The 9893-nt window shown below is 36.5% G+C and overlaps 1 non-coding gene across 1 annotated transcript; it reads right to left on the reverse strand.

The window, feature by feature from the left end:
• Positions 1-9077: 9077 nt before the first annotated feature.
• Positions 9078-9196, reverse strand: LOC113100144 (5S ribosomal RNA). Its single transcript, XR_003289582.1, has one exon. It is a non-coding gene; the product is annotated as a 5S ribosomal RNA (ribosomal RNA).
• Positions 9197-9893: the final 697 nt, after the last annotated feature.

Raw genomic sequence — 9893 nt, forward strand, 5'->3', positions numbered from 1 at the left:
TAAACCGCTCCTATTCTTACAACTTATAACTTTCCCACACTTTCCTAAGTGAGGCTCTTTTAGTGGATAGAATTGTTTTAGAGTTTAAACTGCCCCTTATTGTATACCCGCCACATTCCACCACTTCTAATTACCTTTTTTAGTAAATAGACATGTTTTAGAGTTTAACCTGCCCCTTATTGTAGACCCGCCACATTCCACCACTTCTAATTACCTTTTTTAGTAAATAGACATGTTTTAGAGTTTAACCTGCCCCTTATTGCAGACTCGCCACATTCTATCACCTCTAATCATCTAATTGCTAAATCGCATTATGGCTTATTCTCCTGAAAATTTTACTAAATGGTCTTTTACTCTAAAAGATCTACTTTTACCCCAGCTTCATTCAAATATTTTGGAGGTCTACTGATCAGAACAACTCAATTAGTTACATCAAATTGAATTTCTTAAATTTAGCTATGTCTGACACATTTATTGGCAACACAACTGGTATTTTAAAATTACACAGTTCTTTTCAGCAGTTTCAGTCACAGTCTCAACATCACATATGTCATCAGGCAGACTTGAAAAGACTAGAAAAATGTCTTACCTGATGAATCGTCAATCACAGGGCCGAATACCAGTTGCCTTGTCAAAATCTTTATTGACATATGTATCAGGCATAGGAGAGAAACTTGTTGTCTTTGCCAGCTGTATGTTCATTTCTCCATTTCTCAGTCTCTCAGTTTCTTAGTTTCTCAGTTTCTCTAAGGCTTTGACAGTGACCATAGCTTATATACCACTGACCAAGTTCCTTAGTTTGTTTAAAATAGAATGTATACTTCATGCTAACATCAGTTGGTATATTTATACATACAAACATTGGTGGAAAGAAGAAGCCACCCTATGCATCAGTGGAACATGTTACATACATTTATGTAGGACGCTCTTTTCTGGGAGCGTCCTAGACTGTTTTGCGCTGATGGATTACACCCCAGCAAAATTGGAGCGGAGCTTCTCTCTGACAGCATCTCCAGGACACTTCGCTCCATGTGACTAGTAAGACAATTCTCAAATAAGCATTATGATGAGTTTTGCTCCAACCGCTTAAATGCTAAAAGTACTTGCGCTGTAAAACCTATTAAGACTGTGTCTGTTCCCCGAATAGTGAGGTCAAAATATAAATATAATGTAGGATCTAGAAAAAATCTTATCGTTATTAAACCAGAAAAATGTAAAGTAAATGAACAAAAACAATTTTTAAAGTTTGGGCTCATAAATATTAGATCACTCGCACCAAAAGCAGTTATTGTAAATGAAATGATCACCGATAATAGTTTTGATTTACTCTGCTTGACTGAAACCTGGCTAAAACCAAATGATTATTTTGGTCTAAATGAGTCTACTCCACCAAACTACTGTTATAAGCATGAGCCCCGTCAGACTGGTCGTGGCGGGGGTGTTGCAACAATATATAGTGATATTCTCAATGTTACCCAGAAAACAGGATACAGGTTTAACTCTTTTGAAATACTTCTGCTAAATGTTACTCTGTCAGACATGCAAAAGAAATCTAATGTATCTCTTGCTCTGGCTACTGTGTATAGACCACCAGGGCCGTATACAGAATTCCTAAAAGAATTTGCAGATTTCCTCTCAGACCTTCTAGTTACAGTTGATAAGGCGCTAATCATGGGAGATTTTAATATTCACGTTGATAATGCAAATGATACATTAGGACTTGCGTTTACTGACCTAATAAACTCCTTTGGAGTCAAGCAAAATGTCACCGGGCCCACTCATCGTTTTAATCATACACTAGATTTAATTATATCGCATGGACTCGATCTTACTGCTATAGATATCGTACCTCAAAGTGATGATATTACAGACCATTTCCTTGTATCGTGCATGCTGCGTATAACTGATATTAACTATATGTCACTGCGTTACCGTCTGGGCAGAACTATTGTTCCAGCCACCAAAGAAAGATTCGCAAATAACCTGCCTGATCTATCTCAACTGCTAATTATACCCAAAAATACACACGAATTAGACGAAATTATTGACAACATGGGCACTATTTTCTCTAATACATTAGAAGCTGTTGCCCCAATCAAATTGAAAAAAGTTAGAGAAAAACGTACTGTACCATGGTATAACAGTAATACTCACTCTCTCAAGAAATTAACTCGTAGTCTTGAACGCAAATGGAGAAAAACTAACTTAGAAGTTTTTAGAATTGCATGGAAAAACAGTATGTCCAGCTATAGACAGGCTCTAAAAACTGCTAGGGCAGAACATATACACAAACTCATTGAAAATAACCAAAACAATCCTAGGTTTTTATTTAGCACAGTGGCTAAGTTAACAAATTACCAGACGCCACCTGATTCAAATATTCCACCAACGTTAAATAGTAATGACTTTATGAATTTCTTCACTGATAAAATAGATAACATTAGAAATACAATAGCGAATGTAGATTCTACAGCATCTAACACTTCAGTTTCATCCATCGCACCCAAAGATAAACTGCAGTGCTTTACAACCATAGGACAGGAAGAGCTAAATAAACTTATCACTGTATCTAAACCAACAACATGTTTATTAGATCCTGTACCCTCTAAATTACTGAAAGAGCTGTTACCTGTAGCCGAAGAACCGCTTCTCAATATCATAAACTCGTCGTTAACTTTAGGACACGTCCCAAAACCATTCAAGCTGGCGGTTATCAAGCCTCTTATTAAGAAACCAAAACTAGATCCTAGTGTACTGGCAAATTATAGGCCTACTTCAAATCTTCCATTTATGTCTAAAATTTTAGAGAAAGTTGTGTCTGCTCAATTGAGCACCTTCCTGCATAAAAATGATCTGTATGAAGAATTTCAGTCAGGTTTCAGGCCCCACCATAGCACAGAAACTGCACTTGTTAAAATTACAAATGACCTGCTCCTTGCGTCAGACCAAGGCTGCATCTCATTTCTAGTCTTACTTGATCTTAGTGCTGCGTTCGACACCATAGATCATGACATACTCATAGATCGATTACAAAACTATACAGGTATTCAAGGGCAGGCTCTAAGATGGTTTAGATCCTACCTGTCCGATCGCTACCATTTTGTTTACTTAAATGGGGAGTCATCTCATTTATCATCAGTAAAATATGGAGTGCCACAAGGATCCGTCCTAGGTCCCCTTCTATTTTCAATATATATGTTGCCCCTTGGTAATATTATTAGAAAATACGGAATTAGCTTCCACTGTTATGCTGATGATACTCAGCTATATATCTCAACGAGACCAGATGAAACTTCCCAATTATCTAAGCTAACAGAGTGTGTTAAAAATGTAAAAGATTGGATGACACACAATTTTCTCCAATTAAATTCGGATAAGACAGAGATACTAATTATTGGACCAAAAAACACTACACAGAATCTTGTAGATTACAATCTGCAACTAGACGGATGTACTGTTACTTCCTCTACAGTCAGAAATCTGGGTGTTATATTAGACAGCAATTTGTCTTTTGAAAATCATATTTCCACTGTTACAAAAACTGCATTCTTCCATCTTAGAAACATTGCCAAGCTACGAAACATGTTATCTGTTTCTGATGCAGAAAAGCTAGTTCATGCATTCATGACCTCTAGACTGGACTATTGTAATGCACTTCTAGGTGGTTGTCCTGCTTCGTCATTAAACAAGCTACAGGTCGTCCAAAATGCAGCAGCTAGAGTCCTTACCAGGTCAAGAAAATATGATCATATTACCCCAATTTTACAGTCTCTGCACTGGCTACCTATTAAGTTCCGTATCAGTTACAAATTATCATTACTTACCTATAAGGCCCTAAATGGTTTAGCTCCAGCGTACCTAACTAGCCTTCTACCACGTTACAACCCATCACGCACCCTAAGGTCACAAAACGCTGGACTTTTGGTCGTTCCTAGGATAGCAAAATCCACTAAAGGAGGTAGAGCTTTCTCACATTTGGCTCCCAAACTCTGGAATAGCCTTCCTGATAATGTTCGGGGTTCAGACACACTCTCTCTGTTTAAATCTAGATTAAAAACACATCTCTTTCGCCAAGCATTCGAATAATGTATCTTTTTAACTGTGAGTGTAGTTGCATCTGTTCAAAGGTGCATTTTTATTCATTAACTTGGGTTAAACTAATTTTACTTTGTTGGATCAGCAGCTATGCTAATGATGTCTGTATTTTGTTTCTATGTTTCGCCACGGGATTTACATCCCGTGGTAACTAGGATTTAAACAAGCTCCAGTCTGGATCCAGAACACCTGAGAAGAGATGATGCTGACCCTCAGAGGACCCCAGATGATGCTACCTTGAATCAACAAACAGAACTAACAATTATTGCTAAATGTGTCACTGAATCATATAATAACTTAATTAATAATATTGATAGTTCATCGTCTAGCTGACTACGTCTTATATTATTATTATTATTATTTTTATTTTTTCTAAAATCCTGTCAAATGTGCACAAACTACTAGCTACTACTAAATATTGTAGAAACATAATTTTCTGTAAAGTTGCTTTGTAACGATTTATTTTGTAAAAAGCGCTATACAAATAAACTTGAATTGAAAATTGAATTGAATACACATTTCTGGTATGGTAAAATTAGCTCCTCTCCCTGTGTCTGGTCATATGATCCTACATGTTCATGCAGACTTTAACTCATGCAGTAAACTTCATCATGCACTAAAACTTCAAAAATAAATAAGTAATATTAAAATAAGAAATTTTTGGTCTTCACCTGTTTGGGTCATTATTGTAAAAAGATTCTCCATCCCATATTTTCTTAAAACCATTAACAATGTCTTCATTCCATCCAGTTTCTTGTATACATATTATATCACTCTCCTTTGTTAAATAGAGTACATTTTCAAATTTAGTCCTAGTTGACAATCTTCTTGCATTGATTGACACTAGTTTCAACTGACTCATAAACAAAAGACGAAAAATATAAATGCAAAACAAAACCCACAAGCTGCATTGCAGCTTCTTGCAAAGTGCCCCTGCTCTTTGCACTGGTAACAAATAAAGTCCGGGCAATCTTTAAATACATGTCCTGGTTTTCACCTGCCCATCGTTTATAATCCGAAAGTAACTTGCTGTTATATGGTAGAGATACAACTTCCTTTGGTAAACCTGACCTTTACATATCTTGTACCATCTGCTATTTCAGTACCCGGATATGTTATTCTCTTAATGTTGGATGAGGGAGTTACACCCCATGCCTCCAATTTATCTAATTTATCCTGTTCATCAATGTATGCAGGCAAATGCATAAAATAAACAACATACTCTCTTACTTGTAGCTTTCTAATCTCACAAAATTGTTGCTTTATTCTTAGTCCATCCTCTAGCTTTTCACACTCCTCCTCATTTGATAACGTGATCTCGAATTCTTTGCCTTGTCTTGGTCTTCTTGCCAAAATCTTTCCTCCTCCAATTTTTTCATTCACTTCTTTGATAATATCCTGCACCGATTCATCTCTCACCTCTGCCAGATCCACAATTACAGTTGCTTCCTTTGAATAAATAATCATTTTCTTTGCCTCGTTGTATCCAAGCCGTTGTCCTGTAGTGTTTTCCTTGTCAAAGTCCCTGCATCTTTCTCCTGCCATTTCCATGTTCATTTCCGTGTAATCAGTCCAAATAAAAAAAAAAATAAAAAAAAATAAATAAATAAAATACCTCCAAAAATAAAAAACCTCCCCAGACAGCCTAGGCTCCTGGGAAGTGTTTGAACTTTAAGAATATCAGAAAAACTGAAAAAAGCTAACTTTAAACAAAAAATTGGTTTACAAACAACAATGGTGAGCCTACTCTCACCCACTACTGCCACCTCACTTCCTGCTAGCACTCTAGCGCCCTCAGGTTGGATTGGTAGAGCTGTAGTCAAGTCCAGCTTTGTCGAGTCCAAGTCAAGTCCAAGTCCAGGACTAGTCGAGACCGAGTCCAAAGAGGTTCGAGTCCAAGTCAAGTCCGAGTCCAAAAGATTCGAGTCCAAGTAAAGTCTGAGTCCAAAAGATTCGAGTCCAAGTCAAGACCGAGTCCAAATGAGAGAAAAAAGGGTCCTCTTCAAGACCACATACTGATAATTTTTGTGATGCGAGAGACAGCATATCTCCTATTCTAAGAAAATAAATTTACATTATTATTTGTAATGATCAAAAAGCATGTGTAAAGTAACAACTCTGTAGGACAGGGGTCTCCAAACTAGATCCTGGATGGCCAATGTCCTGAAAAGTTTAGCTCCAACTGGCCTTAACACACCTGGAAGATTAGTGTGTCTAGTAAGAGCTTGATTAGCTGGTTCAAGTGTGTATAATTAGGGTTAAAGCTAACAGAGGCGTTACACAAGATCCCGGGCCCTATGCATAGGCAGTCCTGATGGGCCCCCATGCCCCCCACCCATGAAAATATCCAGGTAAAATAAAATATATTTCAGATTCATACTTTTCAAGGGCCCTATCTTCCTTTGGGGCCCTAGTAATGAGTACTGATTTTGCCCCAGTCTGACCCTGGGAGCTAAACTATAAAGGACACTGGCCCTCTAGAACAGAGTTTGGAGCTGTAAGGTCAAATTATTTTTTGTACTTTATTTTCATTTTATTTACTTTATAATGCTGCTTTTGCTGACATTATGTCTGTGGTCAAAATGTATATGACTGATGCCTTGGCACACACACGAGCAAAGCTCGGGATATGACAAATGCGCGCAGTTAAGGCCAGAAGGGATACGTTTGGCTCTACTGGGTATGCGCACATAAATTTAATAAAAAATAAATATAATCTAAAAATAATTTAAATATAATAATTAAATAAATAATTATATAAATAAATAATAATTATAGTAATATATTAATATAATATATTAATATATTTAAATAATTTAAATATAGCGAAATTTTTGTCATACTGTACTAGTGCTTGCATAGACTAGTCGAGCGCTGTCAGAAACAATCAACTACTCCAGCATGCATTAACCATAATGCATACAAAGTGTTTGCAAGTACGACGTGAATTTTAGAATTACAATATTGCGTGGAGCTGTTACTATATGACCTTATCTATGTTGCATGTAAAAATAAAATATGTAATGTATTAATTAGGTTTGTGCCTGAAGCCGAATACCTTATTCGGAATGGCAAGGATAATGGCTTAAAAAACGAATAACGGACAAGGAATAACTCGGCTGAAGCTGACACAGTCTGGTGTTTGCTAGATAACAGGTGAGCCAGGGGATCAGCGCCAGAAGTGAATGAATGTAAACTTTATGAGTGAAAAGAGCGCAAATCAAACACTGCATTGTTGTCGCCTCTCTGTGCATTTCTCAGAAATCAGAGCGTTAAAAGAGTAATTTTACCTATAATAATACATCATACACGTTATATTATTTGTATATATTTAAAAGAAGAAAGAATTTAATGAAAATGTGCGCATTGAATGGATTCAGTCGTGTTCAAATGATCACTAAACGTTTGTCATGGCTTGCATGATACATATTATTTTAGAAATGAATAATTATTTTAGTTTAACACGACAAACTTGTTCAGTGATAACTATGAAAAAATATATAAAAAGTCATAACGGTCTTCTCAAGTAACTGTTGTATCCGAATGCAGAAACGAAAAATTTTGTGATTGTAACAGATACAAATACTGGCTGTTACATGAAAATTATATAATTATAAAGTTTAAAAAATGTACACATGTAATTGTTGCATAAGGCTATATATTAATAAGCGTTGATTGCTTAAAAAAATATATATATTTAATGTGTTTTCATTTACAATAGCATGAACCACGAATAGTCCAGTAACTCAAGCATTTTTTTTATTAATGGTCATGCACATCCTTTCCCGGAACAATACCGAAAGCTAAGAAGATGGAGAAACAGATGATCATAGCTGTACAAGGATAGCCATTTTGTAAATGAATATATTAGCAGATCTACTACAAGGGATGTTTAGTGCTGGAAATCCATTTATTCTTTGCTGAAACTTCACGGAGAGCAGGTCATGGTTGCCCAGCAACAGCAGACGCCACTGGAGCGCAAGCGCAGGCTACAGAGTGCTTTCGAAATAAGGAGAGCTGTGCGCCTAGCGTTTTCCACACGTTTTCAGTCGCGACATCATGCAAATGTGGTTTTGTTTTGAAGGAGAATTTTTTTATTTTATTTTATTGCTGGACTCGGTCGAGACCAACTAGAAGACTTGGCGAGTCCAATGGCCAAGTCCGAGACAAATCCGAGTGCAAATGCAACAAGTCCGAGACAAGTCCGAGACGATAGAAAAATGTCTCGAGTTCGGACTCGAGTACTACAGCCCTAGGTATGGCCATAAGCGAAGGAGGCTGCAAAGAGAAGGCTATTTGTAGATAAGCCACTATAATCACCAGTGCAATATATAAGTAGGAATTAACTCTATGACTCTTTTTTTTTTGCAATATTATTAGACATACAGTGCAAATTTCCAAAAGAACTAACCAGGCCCAAACCTGCTTAGATTCTGAAATCAGGCATTGACTCTTTTTTTTTATTTTATATTATTTTTGCAGAAATTATTAGATAATTACCGAAAAATTCAAAAAGTACTAACCTGGCCCAAACCTGATTAGATTCTGAGATTGGGCATTGACTTTTTTTTTTTTTGCAAGATTATTAGACAACTATTGAAAAATTCCAAAAGTACAAACTTGGCCCAAACCTGCTTAGATTCTGAGATCAGGCATTGACTTTTTTTTATTTTGTTATTTTTTTTGCGAAATTATTAGATAATTACCGAAAGTTCCAAAAGTACTAACCTGGCCCAAACCTGCTTAGATTCTGAGATTGGATATTGACTCTTTTTTTTTTATATACAAAACTATTAGATGAATACTGAAAAATTCCAAAAGTAATAACTTGGCCCAAACCTGCTTAGCTTCCGAGATCAGACGAGATCGAGCAAAGCCAGGCTGGTATGGCCGTAAGCGAAGGAGGCTGCAAAGAGAGGGCTATTTAAAGATAAGCCACTATAATCGCCAGTGCAACATATAAGTAGGGAAGGAAACCCAAAAGCTTACAGCACCTGTTATTCCCAGGCGGTCTCCCATCCAAGTACTATCCAGGCCCAAACCTGCTTAGCTTCAGAGAACAGACGAGATCGGGCATAGCCAGGCTGGTATGGCTGTAAGCAAAAGAGGCTGCGAAGAGAGGGCTATTTAAAAATAAGCCACTATAATCGCCAGTGCAATATATAAGTAGGGAATTAACTCTATGACTCTTTTTTTTTTTTTTTTTTATATTATTAGACATACAGTGAAAATTTCCAAAAGAACTAACCAGGCCCAAACCTGCTTAGATTCTGAGATCAGGCATTGACTCTTTTTTTCTTTTATATTATTTTTGCAGAAATTATTAGATAATTACCGAAAAATTCCAAAAGTAGTAACCTGGCCCAAACCTGCTTAGATTCTGAGATTGGGCATTGACTTTTTTTTTTTTTTTTGCAAGATTATTAGACAATTATTGAGAAATTCCAAAAGTACTATCCTGGCCCAAGCCTGCTTATATTCTGAGATCAGGCATTGACTCTTTTTTTATTTTATATTATTTTTGCAAAATTATTAGATAATTACAGAAAAATTCCACAAGTACTGACGTGTCCCACACCTGCTTAGATTCTGAGATTGGACATTGACTCTTTTTTTTTTTTTAATACAAAACTATTAGATGAATACTGAAAAATTCCAAAAGTAATAACTTGGCCCAAACCTGCTTAGCTTCAGAGAACAGACAAGATCGGGCATAGCCAGGCTGGTATGGCCGTAAGCAAAGGAGGCTGCAAAGAGAGGGCTATTTAAAGATAAGCCATTATAATTGCCAGTGCAAT

The sequence above is a fragment of the Carassius auratus genome, unplaced genomic scaffold, assembly GCF_003368295.1.
Source record: "Carassius auratus strain Wakin unplaced genomic scaffold, ASM336829v1 scaf_tig00217195, whole genome shotgun sequence".
Lineage (NCBI taxonomy): Eukaryota > Metazoa > Chordata > Actinopteri > Cypriniformes > Cyprinidae > Carassius > Carassius auratus.